The sequence below is a fragment of the Mytilus californianus genome, unplaced genomic scaffold (assembly GCF_021869535.1).
Source record: "Mytilus californianus isolate M0D057914Y unplaced genomic scaffold, xbMytCali1.0.p SCAF_8, whole genome shotgun sequence".
NCBI lineage: Eukaryota > Metazoa > Mollusca > Bivalvia > Mytilida > Mytilidae > Mytilus > Mytilus californianus.
Genome location: NW_026262734.1, coordinates 19,402,466 through 19,424,953, shown reverse-complemented (window position 1 = coordinate 19,424,953; position 22,488 = coordinate 19,402,466).

The following is a 22,488-nucleotide window of genomic DNA, read 5'->3' as shown; positions in this document are numbered from 1 at the left end:
TAACATAAAACAACCTTCTCATCCTCATATCAAATTAAATAAATTTGTGATAAGATATATTGATGATGTCTTGTTACTTAATTACCCTAGTTTTATTTCGAGCTTAGCTTTCATTTCATTTTTCAAAGAAGCTTTGCATTGAGATTGATTGTTGGTTGCTTAACGTCCAGTGGCAAATATTTCATGCATATTCAGGACGAGAACAAATTAACAATAAATACAATAGGTAGGTTCTGTAAGAGGGGCGTCCGGGATTAAGGTCGGAGAAATTTAGACTGCCACGGGAAATGAGGGTATATTGGATAGGGACAGAAATTTAGCCTTGCAACAGGTCACCTACGGACCCCTCAAAGAGTTGTTGCAAGGGTTCTTAACGTGCAAAGAGCGTGGCACTCTCTTTACACGAGGCATCGAATTTAACGTCCCCATTCTGACCGGACGTGGCTGCAAATTTGTACATCCCGCACAGCCAAACGGCCGCCCCACTTTAGCAAGGGTTTTACTGCCGGTCGGAGGAAGACCAATGGTGACCATACTTCTATTCTCCAGTCACCCTTGGGGGCGCTTTGCATTGAGGATAGTCGAGAAAAAAGAAAGTAGGTTTTAGTCAGGAGCATGTAGTCCAGTGGTTGTCGTCGGTTCGGGTCTGTCGTATTTGTTTTTCGCAAATTGTTTTGTTCTAAATTTAGTTTTCTCGTTTGAATTTTTCACATATTTCATGTCGGGGCCTTTTAAAGTCTATTAAATTGTTTGTGCTTTTCTCATGGTTGAAGTCCGTACGGGTGCCCATTATTGCCTACATCCACTTCATTTTAACGTTTGTGGATAGTTGTCTCATAAGCAATGATACCATATCTCCTTATTTTTATATTTATATTTAGGAATTTTTAACAGATGACCATGGTTCTGTTTAAAATTGTCGTATACACAATCCCGTACTTTTGTCCTCGATTGTGGGATCATTGAATGAGACTGATCATCGGATCTGTACTTGTAATAGAACATCGAAAGAGCTTGCACTTTTGATTCTTCTGAAGATTCTCCCGATTTTCTGGTGGGGTTAGTGTTGCTCATACTTTAGTAAAATAACAAAAATACCGAACTCCGAGGAAAATTCTAAACGGCAAGTCCTTAAGCAAATGGCAAAATCAAATGTAGCGCTATGTGGCCTAAAATACAAAAAACAATTGCTTGCTTTTCTGTATTCTGAAATTTTAATTGAGTTTAGTTACGGTTAATTTTATTGATTGCCTCCTTGATTTCAACTATTATATAACTCTTCTTAATGATAAATGTTAATGTGTAATAAAACTGAACTTTAGTTATAAAACATTTATTTTAAAACACATGCTAAAATATTGAAAATATCACTTTGTTAATGTAGTGCGTCCGAAGCGCTTTTCTGGATTGACCTTCAACAGGAACACTCAAAGCTTACTTGCTTCAAGCACAATCCGTATTGTATCTGCATTTTTAGAGTAAACGCAGTATCAGAAATAAAAAATTAAGCTTCATGTATAGCATTAAAGCATTTCATTATAATATATGGAATAATGTTACAGATATATTATCGGGGGATGCAATTTGCGACAAACACAAGTCTTGAGACGAGGTTGGAAATTTTTCAATCTGCCTCTCATCGACTGTAATATTTAAAAATCACCCCTCAAACAAACAAGATATATTTATAGAATCCAGAATTTATTCAAAACGAAAAAAAAATGTTTGCATGTATCTTTGTAATATCGGTAAGGTAATATCTGATTAATTTGTATATATTATAAATTGTGCAAGTGCAAAGTTTAAAATTCACATTACTTTTCAAAACAATACACGTTAAATGTGACAAAATACGTAAAAACCCATAGATAATTCTGTTGACGTCAGTAAAAGTGTACATGTAGTAGTAGTATTATGTCATGTTCAAAATTTTGAAAACGAAGGGGATTTCCCTATTCCCTATTATTTGGTCAACAAATGTGCACGTATATCAAATCTACAAAAAAATATTCAAGTACATTGAAATGTCACTTACTGGTGTTTAAACTGTCTTAAAAAACAAAATTACCTTAGACCGTGTTCACACCAAAGGTCGCGTACAGTAAACCTGTTTATTAGGTTTATGCAATGAACACTGGTTCACATTAAATTTGTTCTCATCTGTTCATCCGTTTTAATTATCTGTACATGACAATTGTTCATACCAGTAAACTACACATAATTTACATATAAATATCATAGCATTCAATACATTATTTCTCTGTAAACTTTTTTATCAGTTAGGCACAGACAGTTTCAGAATTTATTTAGGAGGAAATTGGGGGGGGGGGGGGGGGGGGGGGGAACAATGAAGAGCGGAGGATTCAAAATAGAGTTCAGAAATGTTCTCGTATATTATTTAAAACAATTGTTTGTTTTTATTCATTTAAGTAGTCAAAAATTGTTTTTTCCACATAGATGAATGGTCGGTACCTTGAGCATGTTGAGAACATCGTTCTATTGATTTGGAGAACTTTGAGATTCTAAAGAAGTCAAGATTACGCAGGCTAAAAAGGCGTTACAATAGGCAAAAAAATAATTTTGGAAATGATGGATTGATTGATTGTTGGTGGCAAATATTCAAATCGTGTTCGGGACGAAAACAAATCCACTATGAATAAAATAGACAGGTCCTGTAATAGAGGTTACATCTGTGTAGGTACATGTTTACACCACATCCTCGCGGAATTACATTCACTTAAATTAGTATCCAAACATAAAGTAAATAATATACGTCATGACACTTTATAAAGAAGAATTCCTAAAAACAAAATATAGGTTTATTTTATATTTCAACCAAATGGAGATCGGGGAACTTTTTTGAATTTTTAGACAGCAATGCTCTCCAACTTCGTGTTCGGTTTTTGGCCGTTATTTTTTTTTTTTTTTTTTTTTATTCAAGGACTACTTATGAGTTTTTAACTCGATGATACGCGCTTTTGGTGTGGCAAATTATAAGACTGGTATACGTGACGAGTTTTTGTAGGCTTAAGAATACGAATGTGGCAGGGTTAAATGTGATTAAAATTAATATTCATAGCAATAAATCGGCCAGGCACTATACAACAATGTACATCATAGAGAAGTATTGTGTAAAACAGTTCATTTGAATTTAAACCTTTTTTTTAAAAGGACATGTTTACTTAATAATTGTAGCGTTATCTGTTGTTTAAATTAGAATTAAGTTCAGGTGATCTGAGTTGGTATTCAGAGGGCCATTGGATACAACAGAGCATCCACTTGTCATTTATCTCTTTTATCATCAATGAAGTAAACGTATAACCCTATTTCATTCATTCTGCATTTCAACTTATAACATCATCTATTTGTTTAACACACTTATTTATATGTTGGTCAATATTTGTTTTGGCATAAACGAGATCATTGAACACTTACTTTATCATATATATATATATGTATTGATTTTAAAATTTGTAAATAAAATAAAGTTCAATTAATGTGTATATTGTTGTTGCGGTATACAGTAAATGTATGTCTGAATCACACATTTTAGACAAACAAAAATGTAATAGATAATATGACAACAAACCAAATTTATATAATAAAACTAAGGTTTAGACTCACTAAGGGCAAAATTACCTTCCGTTTTATATTCGTTTTTATAATATAGCTTACAATGTTATTTCAAACAAGCGTCCTTAAATTTCAAATGTGTAGATTTGAGCGTCCCTGGTGGAGATGAATCCAGTAAGGCGATTCGAACGCACGAAATTTATGTTATTTTCAAGTATGTCGACGGACGTTTTGAAATAAAAAGAACATTATTATGATGAAAAAGAAATACATAATAATAAAACAAATAACATGATAGTTAATTCCGTTTTAAAAATAAATCCACAGTCTGCTAAATCTGTTACATATGAAGGTAAAAATGTTTCACATCATACAACCGATCCTTGTTTAAACCCGACGGATGCGACCATGCACCGCTGTATACTTTGAGAGTGCTTCTGGACGTCAGTATGCGTTTTCATTTCAATGTGTTTAACTTTTTTCATACAACATGGACAGTTAGATCAGTTCAAAATCATATGTTCTTTTTTTCAATCTAAAAAAGACATGATCTGTTGATTGTGTTTCCAAGATAAACATATATCAGCAAAATCGTCCTTTTTTTATTTTTTGCAATAGGGAGAATATAAATCAACATTGCAATCTGTGTAATTACATATAAAAATAAGGAGATGTGGTATGATTGCCAATGAGACAACTATCCTGCAAAGTTCAAATGAAGTGGATGTAAGCAATTATAGGCAACCCGTACGACATTCAACAATGAGAAAAAACCCATACCGTATAGTCGGCTATAAAAGGTCCCGACATGAAAAATATGAAACAATTCAATTGAGAAAACTAACGGCCTGATTTATAACATAACAATTAACGAAAAACAAATATGATAGACATGAACGAACGACAACCACTGAACTACAGGCTCCTGATTTGGAACAGGCACATAAAGAATGTGGCGGGGTTCAACATGTTTGTGAGCGCTCAACTCATCCTAACCTTGGACAGTGGTGTTACAGTACAACATGATGACACACTATAAAAATCAGTTGAAAAGGGTTTATTAACCTTGTCCAATGCCAAAATATAGATTTTGACAGATTCAGTACCGTGAAAGTGCATATGTGTATAACAATAATATTTAGTATGGTTTTAATTTACTGATGACAAAATCAATATTAAATTATACCAATAAACACAATATTCAAATATCTAACTACAGTGTGTTTGTTACCATGTTTTTTAAAATGCTTATAGATTCTTGTAATACACCACGTACCGTCGTTTTAAAAGACGATTCATTTTGTACCTTTTCATCAACATGATCAACGGATATTTTGTAAACTGTCATACCCCGAACATAACAGTTTCAATCATAGTCTATGTATTATTTTTCTTTAGTATCATTAGTTTAATTTTCATATTTTATTCTCATTGAAGATTGTAAAAGGTAAATGGAATTATATCCAGTTCAGTAATCATGGTGATAAACCATTTAAAACATGGAAAAATGTACTTAATCATTAATTTGTTGAGTTATATATTCTGGTGATATTATGGTTATTAGTAAACTGAAACAATTATCAGTCTGTATTATTCAAGAAGTCAAGAAATTAGCATATTTTCATTCGTAACTACAAAGTATTATTGGGGCCTGGGTGGCCGAGTGGCCTAAGTACTGTATCAATAGCCTGTCAACACTAAGGTTGCAAATTCGAATCACGCAGGTGCTCTCGACCCAATCTTAAGGATGTTCGCTACTCTGTTTAAAAAATAACAAGTTTTGTAAAATACTATTATAAATTGATAATATATAAATAAAGGAAGTAAAGAAGTAGAAAAAAATGAAAGGTCCGTGTGCTTGTTTTTCGAGATATATGCCATTAAAAATTTGGCGGGAAATAATTCTCTCTTGATTTTTCATACATTTAACATTGGCACCTTTTTTCTTTCAAAAACTATGAAAAAATAACAAAGATTTTATAGGATTTTCAAATGTGGCTTTTTAAACTATATGTAATAAAATATAAAAAGAAAAGAAGGGGTTAGCGGGAACAATGTTTTAATGGCACCACATGGATAAAACCAGAGGATTCCGAATATCTTGCAAAAAATCAAAAACAAGAGGAGCGAACATCCTTAATTGACTAGGCGTGTTAGTTTTCTTACCGAAGATCGTTGGTTCTCTCCGGGCACTCCGGCCTCCTCCAATAATAAAAACTGACCGCCACGAAATAGGAAATTAGTGTTAAAAGTGGCGTAAAACACAAAACAATCAAATCAAAGTATTCTTTAATATACAGTCTTATTTGCAATTCAACGTGATAATTTTATTTTCTAATAAAAATCCGTTTCTAGGCAACCTTTAATTAACGAGAACATAAAAGAAATCATTGTATTCTCAGGTTTTTATGCAGAGACTACCAATGATATGAATATAAACTTATTTGGAGACGGGACCAAAAACGCTCCTTATCATAGTATATAATGTCCTTCCCACACATATTAAAGGTTGAAGGGAACCTTCAATGACTCCCTACTTTTAAAAACATTGATATCAGCTGTTTTAATTCAAGAACTCCGTTTCATTACTGTAGCAAAGACTGGTTAAGGTTAAACTACAAGGTAATTTCAAACTGTAGTTTTCTTAAAAAAAAGAAAAAGAACACGCAAAAAAATCGGGTTCACATATAAGTTATATTCAGTACTGAGTCAAAAGTTCCTAAACTTGCTGACAAAGTTCAAACATGTTATACAATGTACTATGTAACATATGATATTAATAAAGGTCAAAACTTCTTTTTTTGTGATAAGAACTGTTAATTAAATAAATATATCTATATATTATTTATCTTAGAAACAAAACGCAATCGATTAGTAATATATGAATGTTCAAACGAACTTAATATTTTTTTCTGAAGCAGGGTCTATATATGAGAACAAGCCATACTGTAGTTCATTGTTGAAGGCCGTACGGTTGCATATAATTGCTTAAATCCACTTCGTTTAAACAATGGGTGGATAGTTGTCTCATTGACAATCATACCACATCTCCTTTTTTTATATATGTGTTGTTGTCGATTGGGGTTTAACTGTGCAATTTTTAATCTGTCTATGGTTTTAAGCAGAAACAATCATTTCCACCATCAGTTAGACTGGAATATCAGAACAATATTAAAGCACACACCGTTAAACGGTTTCGAAACAAATAATTTTGTAACTTATCGCTACAATAGAGTGACATTGCGTAAGACAAAAGAATAATGCAAACTTTTCATATAATTTTTATAACAAACCAAATATTATCACATTCAATTGTAGGATTATTAAAAAAAAATAATAAAATCTTGCTGAATCCCACCGTGTTGGAAATCGTTCTATGTATGAAACGTCCGATTATGTCCCTTTTTTATATATATTACGATTTTGTCACAGTTGGTGATAGATACCTTTTACACTCTTTACCTAAATTATCAAATATTTTCATTTACTATAGGCATCCCGAGGGCGACTGAGAATTTCAAATATTTGTACTCTTGGTATTCATCCGACCGGCAATAACTCCGTTGCTTAAGTGGGGCGTCCGTTTGTTTGTGTGGGATTTTTAAATGCTCAGCTACGTCCGGTATTGCATTGCCAGACTAAAGTATAAAGACTAAAATAATATGCTTTTCCGAGGTAAAAATGTCATTAATCCAGAGAAAAAGCATATCACCTCACTTTATAGAGTTAAAGTAATAGATATTTACCAAACTGACTTTCATTTTACATACACAGTATCAGTTCATTTGAGCTTTACTTTATGAAAATACACTTACATTTCTAATATAACTAGACATTATCAAAATAAATAATTACTAGTAAAAACTTCTAAAAAAACATGATAATAATTGATAAAAAGTAAACATTCAAATTAGTTGTATCAATGAATAGAGCTGTACAAATCTGTTGTAGTGATTCAATTAAAAATTGAATGCTTCTTTTTGTAAATTTATTGGGGTGTAAAAGCGTTGACCGAAGTACATTTTGTATGAAGCGCGAAAGCTTCATTCTAAAAATGTGTGCACGGTCAATGATTTTACAACCCTATAAAATTACTAAAAAAAGCATTCAATACTTATAATTACATTTTTTGCTAGGATCATGAAAACACGATTTCTATCAAGTTTTTCTTTTATTTATCTGTGCACTTTTTTGTGGAAGCTCGTGTCATCATGGCTGTTATATTTCATTTTGAAATGAAGGTTAATTTCAGAATGACTCGAGATTGCTGTTAGCCAATCAAAATAACGTATTATAATGAAACATACATGTAATGTAATTATCAAAAGTTAGTTCCACAACAGAACAAACCATAACTATTCTTAATTGGACTGTAAGAATTTGTTCTAAAGTAAAACTGGCACAATACGTTTTAGGATATAACTGTCAGAATGTGAAATATAATAGAACTTTCAGAATAAGATCGTTGGTAGGTCTTCCAGAATAATATCTTTGGTAGAACTTTCAGAATCGGTTTTAAAATCGGTTTCAGAATCTGTAATATAGAAGAACGTTCAGAAAATGATCTTAGGTAGAACTTTCAGAATAAGTCCTAGGGTAGATTTTCAGAAAACATATAACTGTCAGAATCTGTAATATAGCAGAAATAAGAATAAGATCTTTCGTAAAACTATAGTAGAACTGTCAAAATAAATTTAAGGACATAACTGTCAGAATAAGTCCAATGGTTGAACTGTCAAATCTGTAATATTGTAGACCTTTTAGAATAAGATAATGGGTAGAACTGTCAGAATTAGTCCTATTGTTGAATTATCATAATATTAAGTTCTTTGGTAGAACTGTTAGAATAAGTCATTCAGTAGAACTGTCAGAATACGTTTTAAGATATAACTGTCGGGATAAGTCCCATTGTTGAACAGTTAGAATCTGTAATAGTGTAGACCTTTTATAATAAGATAATGGGTAGAACTATCAGAATGAGTCCTAAGATAAAATTATCAGAATCAGTTCTAGGGTATAACTGTCAGAATAAGTCCAAGGGTAAAACTGTCAGAATAAGTCCAAGGGAAAAACTGTCAGAATAAGTTTTTATATATTGCCGTCAGAATCTGTAATATAGCAGACCTTTTAGAGTAAGATCTTGGGTAGAACTGTCATAATAAAGTCTAGATTAGAAAAGTCAGAGTCTTTTTTAGGGCAAAACTGTTAGAATATGTCCTGCGGTAGAACTGTCAGATTAGGTCAAATGGTAAACTGCCAAAACCTGTAATATGGTAGAAGTTTCAGAATAAGATCTTTGGTATAAATTTCAGAATAAAATCTACATTAGAACTGTCAAAATCTGGTCTTTGGTAGGCCTGTCAAAATAAGTTTTAGGATATAGCTGTCAGAATTTGTAATAAACTAGAACTTTTAGAATAAGATCTTTGGTTAAACTTTTAAAATGACATCTAGATTGGGACTGTAAGAATATGTTCTAGGGTAAAATAGTGAAACTGTTCTAGGGTTAAACTGTCAGAATTTGAAGTATTGTTGAACTTTAAGAATAAGATCTTGGGTAAAACTATCAGAATACAATCAAGATTAACTGTCAGAATCTTTTCTAGGGCTAAGTTGTCAGAATAAATCCTAGAGTAGAACTGTCAGAATACGTCAGAGGGTAGAACTTTGAAAACTGCTCTAGGGTAGCTTCTGTCAGATTCTGTTGTAAGGGTATGAGGAGAACTGTTCTATAGACTGTTCTACTGACTGTTCTACAACTGTTCTACTGACTATTCTACTGACTGTTCTACAGACTGTTCTACAGACTGTTCTACTGACTGTTCTACAGACTGTTCTACTGACTGTTCTACTGACTGTTCAACAACTGTTCTACTGACTGTTCTACAACAGTTACTCCTATTGTTCTTATCTAATTTTACGAGAGGTCATAACTTCTCAACGAGTGAAGGTTAAACTACAAAGTAATTTTAAACTATTGTAATTTTCTTTAAAAAAAAAGAACCCGCAAAAAAAGAGTTCAAATATATTTTATATTCAGTATTGAGTCAAAAGTTTTGCTATTAAAGTTCAACACATGTTATATATTGCACCGTGTGACATGTGTTAATACAGTTCATAATAAATTCCTTTTTTGCGAAAAGAAATAAGAAATGTAAAAAAAAGGCTATTAAAACATATAAAACAAAGCGTAATTGATTAGTAATACAAGTATGTTTTAAAGAACTAAATCTTTCATCAGATGTACATGTAGGGTCTTGTGTTTTCAAATTAAAACAACTGTATTGATATGAATCAAGTCAACGTTTTGATTTGTTTGCTTATTAAAGCAGCATCAATACTTTGTAAATTTGAAAATCTGCAAACGGTTCATTTATATGTAAGTTCTACAGGATCGGACCACAATGACGGGTAAGATGTATATTTTTTACATGTTTATTAATTTTGTTTCTTCTCGTGTACACAATTCTGTTATCCATGCCAAGAAATCCTCGCTAAAAATTCCGGTCGACCTCCTACGGCATCCATTAGTAGTTAAAGATTTTATTTCATTCAATAAATTAATTTATGACCCGCGTGTACGTCTCACTTAAAACACAGCCATATACCAAATGGTCAAAATTAATCATCCATGTAATTTGCTCTATGGGATGTTTGCAAAATTTCAACGGAGGCAATTTCTTGGCATGGGAGAAAGGAAGAAAGACCATTCACAATTTGTCTTACATTTGTTTTTCTCTCTTTCAATTAAATAAAAAAAAAATAAACCTTTCAGATGTAGAGTTCATAAGAAGGAAATATTCCCTGTGGAACACCACCACCCCCCCCCCCCCCCCCCCCCCCCATTTTTTGTGCTCTCTTTTTTCAACCCTCTTATCTAATCAAAATTAAAACTTTGATTTCTAACCGATCTTTTCATGTACCGGACCGGCAACTTTTTTTTATTTAATAAGAAAATCTACAGTGCCATTATACACATGCATGCTGATTGCTTGGAGTCCCCGCCCGAAAAGAAAGAAAAAGTATAACTCCAAGATACTATATTCCTGAATCACGTGATTTTTACTACGTGGAGCTTAAATTAGAATAAGTACCGAATATGGAAAGTGAAACTACAATTCATAACATAAAGTCCGTTGGCAAATAGAAGAAAAGGAAGATTATTTTTGGCAAAGGTACCGGGGTAATCCTCTTTGTGTTCAAAATATACATGAAATATTTGCCACTGCCCCTTGTCTCGGTTCTATGAATGTTTACCCTGAGTTTTCAATCTGTTACATGCCAAGAAATCCTCGCTAAAAATTCCGGTCGACCTCCTACGGCATCCATTAGTAGTTAAAGATTTTATTTCATTCAATAAATTAATTTATGACCCGCGTGTACGTCTCACTTAAAACACAGCCATATACCAAATGGTCAAAATTAATCATCCATGTAATTTGCTCTATGGGATGTTTGCAAAATTTCAACGGAGGCAATTTCTTGGCATGGGAGAAAGGAAGAAAGACCATTCACAATTTGTCTACATTTGTTTTTCTCTCTTTCAATTAAATAGAAAAAAAAATAAACCTTTCAGATGTAGAGTTCATAAGAAGGAAATATTCCCTGTGGAACACCACCACCACCCCCCATTTTTGTGCTCTCTTTTTTCAACCCTCTTATCTAATCAAAATTAAAACTTTGATTTCTAACCGATCTTTTCATGTACCGGACCGGCAACTTTTTTTTATTTAATAAGAAAATCTACAGTGCCATTATACACATGCATGCTGATTGCTTGGAGTCCCCGCCCGAAAAGAAAGAAAAAATATAACTCCAAGATACTATATTCCTGAATCACGTGATTTTTACTACGTGGAGCTTAAATTAGAATAAATACCGAATATGGAAAGTGAAACTACAATTCATAACATAAAGTCCGTTGGCAAATAGAAGAAAAGGAAGATTATTTTTGGCAAAGGTACCGGGGTAATCCTCTTTGTGTTCAAAATATACATGAAATATTTGCCACTGCCCCTTGTCTCGGTTCTATGAATGTTTACCCTGAGTTTTCAATCTGTTACATGCCAAGAAATCCTCGCTAAAAATTCCGGTCGACCTCCTACGGCATCCATTAGTAGTTAAAGATTTTATTTCATTCAATAAATTAATTTATGACCCGCGTGTACGTCTCACTTAAAACACAGCCATATACCAAATGGTCAAAATTAATCATCCATGTAATTTGCTCTATGGGATGTTTGCAAAATTTCAACGGAGGCAATTTCTTGGCATGGGAGAAAGGAAGAAAGACCATTCACAATTTGTCTTACATTTGTTTTTCTCTCTTTCAATTAAATAAAAAAAAATAAACCTTTCAGATGTAGAGTTCATAAGAAGGAAATATTCCCTGTGGAACACCACCACCACCCCCCCCATTTTTTGTGCTCTCTTTTTTCAACCCTCTTATCTAATCAAAATTAAAACTTTGATTTCTAACCGATCTTTTCATGTACCGGACCGGCAACTTTTTTTTATTTAATAAGAAAATCTACAGTGCCATTATACACATGCATGCTGATTGCTTGGAGTCCCCGCCCGAAAAGAAAGAAAAAGTATAACTCCAAGATACTATATTCCTGAATCACGTGATTTTTACTACGTGGAGCTTAAATTAGAATAAATACCGAATATGGAAAGTGAAACTACAATTCATAACATAAAGTCCGTTGGCAAATAGAAGAAAAGGAAGATTATTTTTGGCAAAGGTACCGGGGTAATCCTCTTTGTGTTCAAAATATACATGAAATATTTGCCACTGCCCCTTGTCTCGGTTCTATGAATGTTTACCCTGAGTTTTCAATCTGTTACATGCCAAGAAATTCTCGCTAAAAATTCCGGTCGACCTCCTACGGCATCCATTAGTAGTTAAAGATTTTATTTCATTCAATAAATTAATTTATGACCCGCGTGTACGTCTCACTTAAAACACAGCCATATACCAAATGGTCAAAATTAATCATCCATGTAATTTGCTCTATGGGATGTTTGCAAAATTTCAACGGAGGCAATTTCTTGGCATGGGAGAAAGGAAGAAAGACCATTCACAATTTGTCTACATTTGTTTTTCTCTCTTTCAATTAAATAGAAAAAAAAATAAACCTTTCAGATGTAGAGTTCATAAGAAGGAAATATTCCCTGTGGAACACCACCACCACCCCCCATTTTTGTGCTCTCTTTTTTCAACCCTCTTATCTAATCAAAATTAAAACTTTGATTTCTAACCGATCTTTTCATGTACCGGACCGGCAACTTTTTTTTATTTAATAAGAAAATCTACAGTGCCATTATACACATGCATGCTGATTGCTTGGAGTCCCCGCCCGAAAAGAAAGAAAAAATATAACTCCAAGATACTATATTCCTGAATCACGTGATTTTTACTACGTGGAGCTTAAATTAGAATAAATACCGAATATGGAAAGTGAAACTACAATTCATAACATAAAGTCCGTTGGCAAATAGAAGAAAAGGAAGATTATTTTTGGCAAAGGTACCGGGGTAATCCTCTTTGTGTTCAAAATATACATGAAATATTTGCCACTGCCCCTTGTCTCGGTTCTATGAATGTTTACCCTGAGTTTTCAATCTGTTACATGCCAAGAAATCCTCGCTAAAAATTCCGGTCGACCTCCTACGGCATCCATTAGTAGTTAAAGATTTTATTTCATTCAATAAATTAATTTATGACCCGCGTGTACGTCTCACTTAAAACACAGCCATATACCAAATGGTCAAAATTAATCATCCATGTAATTTGCTCTATGGGATGTTTGCAAAATTTCAACGGAGGCAATTTCTTGGCATGGGAGAAAGGAAGAAAGACCATTCACAATTTGTCTTACATTTGTTTTTCTCTCTTTCAATTAAATAAAAAAAAATAAACCTTTCAGATGTAGAGTTCATAAGAAGGAAATATTCCCTGTGGAACACCACCACCACCCCCCCATTTTTTGTGCTCTCTTTTTTCAACCCTCTTATCTAATCAAAATTAAAACTTTGATTTCTAACCGATCTTTTCATGTACCGGACCGGCAACTTTTTTTTATTTAATAAGAAAATCTACAGTGCCATTATACACATGCATGCTGATTGCTTGGAGTCCCCGCCCGAAAAGAAAGAAAAAGTATAACTCCAAGATACTATATTCCTGAATCACGTGATTTTTACTACGTGGAGCTTAAATTAGAATAAATACCGAATATGGAAAGTGAAACTACAATTCATAACATAAAGTCCGTTGGCAAATAGAAGAAAAGGAAGATTATTTTTGGCAAAGGTACCGGGGTAATCCTCTTTGTGTTCAAAATATACATGAAATATTTGCCACTGCCCCTTGTCTCGGTTCTATGAATGTTTACCCTGAGTTTTCAATCTGTTACATGCCAAGAAATTCTCGCTTAAAATTCCGGTCGACCTCCTACGGCATCCATTAGTAGTTAAAGATTTTATTTCATTCAATAAATTAATTTATGACCCGCGTGTACGTCTCACTTAAAACACAGCCATATACCAAATGGTCAAAATTAATCATCCATGTAATTTGCTCTATGGGATGTTTGCAAAATTTCAACGGAGGCAATTTCTTGGCATGGGAGAAAGGAAGAAAGACCATTCACAATTTGTCTACATTTGTTTTTCTCTCTTTCAATTAAATAGAAAAAAAAATAAACCTTTCAGATGTAGAGTTCATAAGAAGGAAATATTCCCTGTGGAACACCACCACCACCCCCCATTTTTGTGCTCTCTTTTTTCAACCCTCTTATCTAATCAAAATTAAAACTTTGATTTCTAACCGATCTTTTCATGTACCGGACCGGCAACTTTTTTTTATTTAATAAGAAAATCTACAGTGCCATTATACACATGCATGCTGATTGCTTGGAGTCCCCGCCCGAAAAGAAAGAAAAAATATAACTCCAAGATACTATATTCCTGAATCACGTGATTTTTACTACGTGGAGCTTAAATTAGAATAAATACCGAATATGGAAAGTGAAACTACAATTCATAACATAAAGTCCGTTGGCAAATAGAAGAAAAGGAAGATTATTTTTGGCAAAGGTACCGGGGTAATCCTCTTTGTGTTCAAAATATACATGAAATATTTGCCACTGCCCCTTGTCTCGGTTCTATGAATGTTTACCCTGAGTTTTCAATCTGTTACATGCCAAGAAATCCTCGCTAAAAATTCCGGTCGACCTCCTACGGCATCCATTAGTAGTTAAAGATTTTATTTCATTCAATAAATTAATTTATGACCCGCGTGTACGTCTCACTTAAAACACAGCCATATACCAAATGGTCAAAATTAATCATCCATGTAATTTGCTCTATGGGATGTTTGCAAAATTTCAACGGAGGCAATTTCTTGGCATGGGAGAAAGGAAGAAAGACCATTCACAATTTGTCTTACATTTGTTTTTCTCTCTTTCAATTAAATAAAAAAAAATAAACCTTTCAGATGTAGAGTTCATAAGAAGGAAATATTCCCTGTGGAACACCACCACCACCCCCCGATTTTTTGTGCTCTCTTTTTTCAACCCTCTTATCTAATCAAAATTAAAACTTTGATTTCTAACCGATCTTTTCATGTACCGGACCGGCAACTTTTTTTTATTTAATAAGAAAATCTACAGTGCCATTATACACATGCATGCTGATTGCTTGGAGTCCCCGCCCGAAAAGAAAGAAAAAGTATAACTCCAAGATACTATATTCCTGAATCACGTGATTTTTACTACGTGGAGCTTAAATTAGAATAAATACCGAATATGGAAAGTGAAACTACAATTCATAACATAAAGTCCGTTGGCAAATAGAAGAAAAGGAAGATTATTTTTGGCAAAGGTACCGGGGTAATCCTCTTTGTGTTCAAAATATACATGAAATATTTGCCACTGCCCCTTGTCTCGGTTCTATGAATGTTTACCCTGAGTTTTCAATCTGTTACATGCCAAGAAATCCTCGCTAAAAATTCCGGTCGACCTCCTACGGCATCCATTAGTAGTTAAAGATTTTATTTCATTCAATAAATTAATTTATGACCCGCGTGTACGTCTCACTTAAAACACAGCCATATACCAAATGGTCAAAATTAATCATCCATGTAATTTGCTCTATGGGATGTTTGCAAAATTTCAACGGAGGCAATTTCTTGGCATGGGAGAAAGGAAGAAAGACCATTCACAATTTGTCTACATTTGTTTTTCTCTCTTTCAATTAAATAGAAAAAAAAATAAACCTTTCAGATGTAGAGTTCATAAGAAGGAAATATTCCCTGTGGAACACCACCACCACCCCCCCATTTTTGTGCTCTCTTTTTTCAACCCTCTTATCTAATCAAAATTAAAACTTTGATTTCTAACCGATCTTTTCATGTACCGGACCGGCAACTTTTTTTTATTTAATAAGAAAATCTACAGTGCCATTATACACATGCATGCTGATTGCTTGGAGTCCCCGCCCGAAAAGAAAGAAAAAATATAACTCCAAGATACTATATTCCTGAATCACGTGATTTTTACTACGTGGAGCTTAAATTAGAATAAATACCGAATATGGAAAGTGAAACTACAATTCATAACATAAAGTCCGTTGGCAAATAGAAGAAAAGGAAGATTATTTTTGGCAAAGGTACCGGGGTAATCCTCTTTGTGTTCAAAATATACATGAAATATTTGCCACTGCCCCTTGTCTCGGTTCTATGAATGTTTACCCTGAGTTTTCAATCTGTTACATGCCAAGAAATCCTCGCTAAAAATTCCGGTCGACCTCCTACGGCATCCATTAGTAGTTAAAGATTTTATTTCATTCAATAAATTAATTTATGACCCGCGTGTACGTCTCACTTAAAACACAGCCATATACCAAATGGTCAAAATTAATCATCCATGTAATTTGCTCTATGGGATGTTTGCAAAATTTCAACGGAGGCAATTTCTTGGCATGGGAGAAAGGAAGAAAGACCATTCACAATTTGTCTTACATTTGTTTTTCTCTCTTTCAATTAAATAAAAAAAAATAAACCTTTCAGATGTAGAGTTCATAAGAAGGAAATATTCCCTGTGGAACACCACCACCACCCCCCCATTTTTTGTGCTCTCTTTTTTCAACCCTCTTATCTAATCAAAATTAAAACTTTGATTTCTAACCGATCTTTTCATGTACCGGACCGGCAACTTTTTTTTATTTAATAAGAAAATCTACAGTGCCATTATACACATGCATGCTGATTGCTTGGAGTCCCCGCCCGAAAAGAAAGAAAAAGTATAACTCCAAGATACTATATTCCTGAATCACGTGATTTTTACTACGTGGAGCTTAAATTAGAATAAATACCGAATATGGAAAGTGAAACTACAATTCATAACATAAAGTCCGTTGGCAAATAGAAGAAAAGGAAGATTATTTTTGGCAAAGGTACCGGGGTAATCCTCTTTGTGTTCAAAATATACATGAAATATTTGCCACTGCCCCTTGTCTCGGTTCTATGAATGTTTACCCTGAGTTTTCAATCTGTTACATGCCAAGAAATCCTCGCTAAAAATTCCGGTCGACCTCCTACGGCATCCATTAGTAGTTAAAGATTTTATTTCATTCAATAAATTAATTTATGACCCGCGTGTACGTCTCACTTAAAACACAGCCATATACCAAATGGTCAAAATTAATCATCCATGTAATTTGCTCTATGGGATGTTTGCAAAATTTCAACGGAGGCAATTTCTTGGCATGGGAGAAAGGAAGAAAGACCATTCACAATTTTTCTACATTTGTTTTTCTCTCTTTCAATTAAATAGAAAAAAAAATAAACCTTTCAGATGTAGAGTTCATAAGAAGGAAATATTCCCTGTGGAACACCACCACCACCCCCCCCCCCCCCCCCATTTTTGTGCTCTCTTTTTTCAACCCTCTTATCTAATCAAAATTAAAACTTTGATTTCTAACCGATCTTTTCATGTACCGGACCGGCAACTTTTTTTTATTTAATAAGAAAATCTACAGTGCCATTATACACATGCATGCTGATTGCTTGGAGTCCCCGCCCGAAAAGAAAGAAAAAGTATAACTCCAAGATACTATATTCCTGAATCACGTGATTTTTACTACGTGGAGCTTAAATTAGAATAAATACCGAATATGGAAAGTGAAACTACAATTCATAACATAAAGTCCGTTGGCAAATAGAAGAAAAGGAAGATTATTTTTGGCAAAGGTACCGGGGTAATCCTCTTTGTGTTCAAAATATACATGAAATATTTGCCACTGCCCCTTGTCTCGGTTCTATGAATGTTTACCCTGAGTTTTCAATCTGTTACATGCCAAGAAATCCTCGCTAAAAATTCCGGTCGACCTCCTACGGCATCCATTAGTAGTTAAAGATTTTATTTCATTCAATAAATTAATTTATGACCCGCGTGTACGTCTCACTTAAAACACAGCCATATACCAAATGGTCAAAATTAATCATCCATGTAATTTGCTCTATGGGATGTTTGCAAAATTTCAACGGAGGCAATTTCTTGGCATGGGAGAAAGGAAGAAAGACCATTCACAATTTGTCTACATTTGTTTTTCTCTCTTTCAATTAAATAGAAAAAAAAATAAACCTTTCAGATGTAGAGTTCATAAGAAGGAAATATTCCCTGTGGAACACCACCACCACCCCCCCATTTTTTGTGCTCTCTTTTTTCAACCCTCTTATCTAATCAAAATTAAAACTTTGATTTCTAACCGATCTTTTCATGTACCGGACCGGCAACTTTTTTTTATTTAATAAGAAAATCTACAGTGCCATTATACACATGCATGCTGATTGCTTGGAGTCCCCGCCCGAAAAGAAAGAAAAAATATAACTCCAAGATACTATATTCCTGAATCACGTGATTTTTACTACGTGGAGCTTAAATTAGAATAAATACCGAATATGGAAAGTGAAACTACAATTCATAACATAAAGTCCGTTGGCAAATAGAAGAAAAGGAAGATTATTTTTGGCAAAGGTACCGGGGTAATCCTCTTTGTGTTCAAAATATACATGAAATATTTGCCACTGCCCCTTGTCTCGGTTCTATGAATGTTTACCCTGAGTTTTCAATCTGTTACATGCCAAGAAATCCTCGCTAAAAATTCCGGTCGACCTCCTACGGCATCCATTAGTAGTTAAAGATTTTATTTCATTCAATAAATTAATTTATGACCCGCGTGTACGTCTCACTTAAAACACAGCCATATACCAAATGGTCAAAATTAATCATCCATGTAATTTGCTCTATGGGATGTTTGCAAAATTTCAACGGAGGCAATTTCTTGGCATGGGAGAAAGGAAGAAAGACCATTCACAATGTGTCTTACATTTGTTTTTCTCTCTTTCAATTAAATAAAAAAAAAATAAACCTTTCAGATGTAGAGTTCATAAGAAGGAAATATTCCCTGTGGAACACCACCACCACCCCCCCATTTTTTGTGCTCTCTTTTTTCAACCCTCTTATCTAATCAAAATTAAAACTTTGATTTCTAACCGATCTTTTCATGTACCGGACCGGCAACTTTTTTTTATTTAATAAGAAAATCTACAGTGCCATTATACACATGCATGCTGATTGCTTGGAGTCCCCGCCCGAAAAGAAAGAAAAAGTATAACTCCAAGATACTATATTCCTGAATCACGTGATTTTTACTACGTGGAGCTTAAATTAGAATAAATACCGAATATGGAAAGTGAAACTACAATTCATAACATAAAGTCCGTTGGCAAATAGAAGAAAAGGAAGATTATTTTTGGCAAAGGTACCGGGGTAATCCTCTTTGTGTTCAAAATATACATGAAATATTTGCCACTGCCCCTTGTCTCGGTTCTATGAATGTTTACCCTGAGTTTTCAATCTGTTACATGCCAAGAAATCCTCGCTAAAAATTCCGGTCGACCTCCTACGGCATCCATTAGTAGTTAAAGATTTTATTTCATTCAATAAATTAATTTATGACCCGCGTGTACGTCTCACTTAAAACACAGCCATATACCAAATGGTCAAAATTAATCATCCATGTAATTTGCTCTATGGGATGTTTGCAAAATTTCAACGGAGGCAATTTCTTGGCATGTTTTTCATGAATCTGACTCGTGTAACGTAACAGTACTCAAATTGCATTCATTATGCAAAACAAGAAAGGAAAATCTTATAATTTTTATTAGAGACTAAACAATTCCTATTTTTATAGTTTGGCGTTCTGCAAATCTTTCAAACTAACTAAATATACATCTTTACACTAAATCCATTGGATATTGGATGTGAACTGACTGCTATTTTATTCTTAGAAACATGATTTTTTTTTTTTTGCAATTTTGCATAGTTTTTATTCAATTAAAATGTTATTTAGTGCTACACATTGTTGCGGCAGGATACAAAACATAGATTTATTTTCAACTGAATTTTAGTTTTGGTTACGATGTCCGCCTTATACACTTTTGGGAGATTGCGTTCTCTGGCTAAATTCATATAAAGTGGAAATGTTACCGGCAGATGTACATTTAGCTTCCCTTATAATGAAATATGTGTGTCTGTGTGGGAAGAAGACACATGGTATGGCTTATAACATACAATTAATGGTCTAGAAAATACACGCAATAAAGTATCAATGGACCGTTAACCATGTTAACGTAATACGCTACATTCATTTCTTAATTGATAGTTAATGGAAATCAAGTCCTAAAACAAAAAATCCATTTGGATCTATATAAAATATTGTGAAAGTCGTAAAGGATAGCCAAGATCTCCTAACTCGTTCTTTGCCAGAGGGTGTTAGAATTTCATTTCTTTCTAGATTTCAATTAAAAGTCGACGGAAAATTATAAAAGCGTAGGCCCACGTAACATGAGTGTGACAAACCCTGTTCTTTCTCGGATCTTATACACAACTACTGTATGTTATCGAATCTATACAAATTATCACTGTTGCAGTAAAAGTAGTGCCACATGGTTCGATAGTTATCAATAACAATTGTTGATTTTCCTCTCGGATCTGTTTTTTTTTTTTAACATTAGTGTACCTTAGTTTGTGCATTAAATGGACTTTAATAGCGGGTGAGGCTAAGCTTGTCTAAAACTAGGAATAAGACTTTAGCAATGAATGCTGCTTTTATTCAATGTTTCAAATTTCTCCCTATTTTTTATGAGTGAAAGCTGAATTTCAAAACCATTTATCTCGAAACAACTGTGTTGTCGGAATTTCCAATTCAGGGTAAAGTGAAAAGTAAAAATCGTATATCAAAAAGGTTAATTATATCCCGCGGCTTAGTGTAAAGATTCGGTTATCTATAGTATCAAAACAACTTCTAGCACATGTAAATTGTCTTTGTCTGCAAGTATAAACATTAAGACAAAACATGAATTCGAATATTTCTGTGATTATATTAATTGTCGCCACGTGCACTGTTCATACTTTACAAGCGTTTGTTTATAATAATATAGTGCACATTTACGTATGTCCATGTGGATCGGATGAAAACATAGGGTAAGAAAAATACATTATTATAATTAATTGCTTTATTTTGCTGATGTTAACACGTGACCATTTATACTTGCTCAGGGTCAATATTGCACATGATACATGTTGGTGTAATAGTCAAAATTGTATAACATTTAGTAAGGATGACTATATGGCATGTGTTAGGCCGTACAAGTGTTTATACTTCCTTACATCAACTTCATTTGAATTTTGATGGATAGTTGTCTGATTGCCAATCATACCACATCTCCTTATTCTTAATTATTTGGAAACGATGAATTATATAAACGACAATGATGCGTACATTTATGTCTTTCCTCTTTTTACACATAGTTTTTTCCTTAATATATATATATGCAGTGTACGGAGTGTGCTTTTTTCTAAGAAAGACAATTTTAAAATTTCTGCAAACGCTTATAATAGTAAGTTGTCTTAAGGTACACTGTAAATAAATAAGAAACATATTTTGATAAAAAGAAGGAGATGCTGTATTATTACCAATGGGGCAACTACATGTTTCCACCAAATGGTCAAGGCAGCATAATATGATTTATAATATTTATGCTATTATACTATGAATTATCTTTCAAAGATTTCTACCACCTAATAGTTTAACTCATGATAAAGCAGGGTACACATTTGGCATGATAGGATATATCAATGCGCAGACACATCCTTATGGAATAGGGACGTCAAATCTGAATCCTCGTGTAGGGAAGCTATATGCTCTTAAATATCCTGGTGACAACTCTTTGAGGGGTATGAGGTAGCATTATATCCTGTTACAAGGCAAACTTTGTTTCCCTCTGTATACAACAACACACTCTTTTCCAGTGTCAGTGGAAAGTACTCGTCCTTCTTCACGGCAGAACTCATTGACAGAACTTTATTGTTTGTACCTACAGTATTAACTGTTTATTTGTCCTCGTTCTCAGTAAATGTAAATGGACGTTAGGCAAACAACAGTCAATCAATCTGTCGTGGTAAAAAATATTTGTCACCAGCTATTGCACTATTTGAAAATTATAAAAGTTTATCGAACAGAGAATTACTTTTGTAAAAAATTACTCAAGGGTTAACTTTAAATTATACAGACTTTCATATTGCATGTATGTGTAAACAGTGATCAAATTGAACTATTTTCAATAAATTATGATACAAATGTGTGAACCTTTACAAATATATTTTGGTACGAAAAACAAAGGACTTTGAACAGTACACGCATTAACATTTTTACTATATTATTTGATTCATGATATTTTGCAGTTTCAGTGTACTGCATCCTCTTAAAACTATTCCACACGCTCTCTCGCATATAAACAGTCCCGACAACATGGATAAAAGTGAGTATTTTAGAGAATCACGA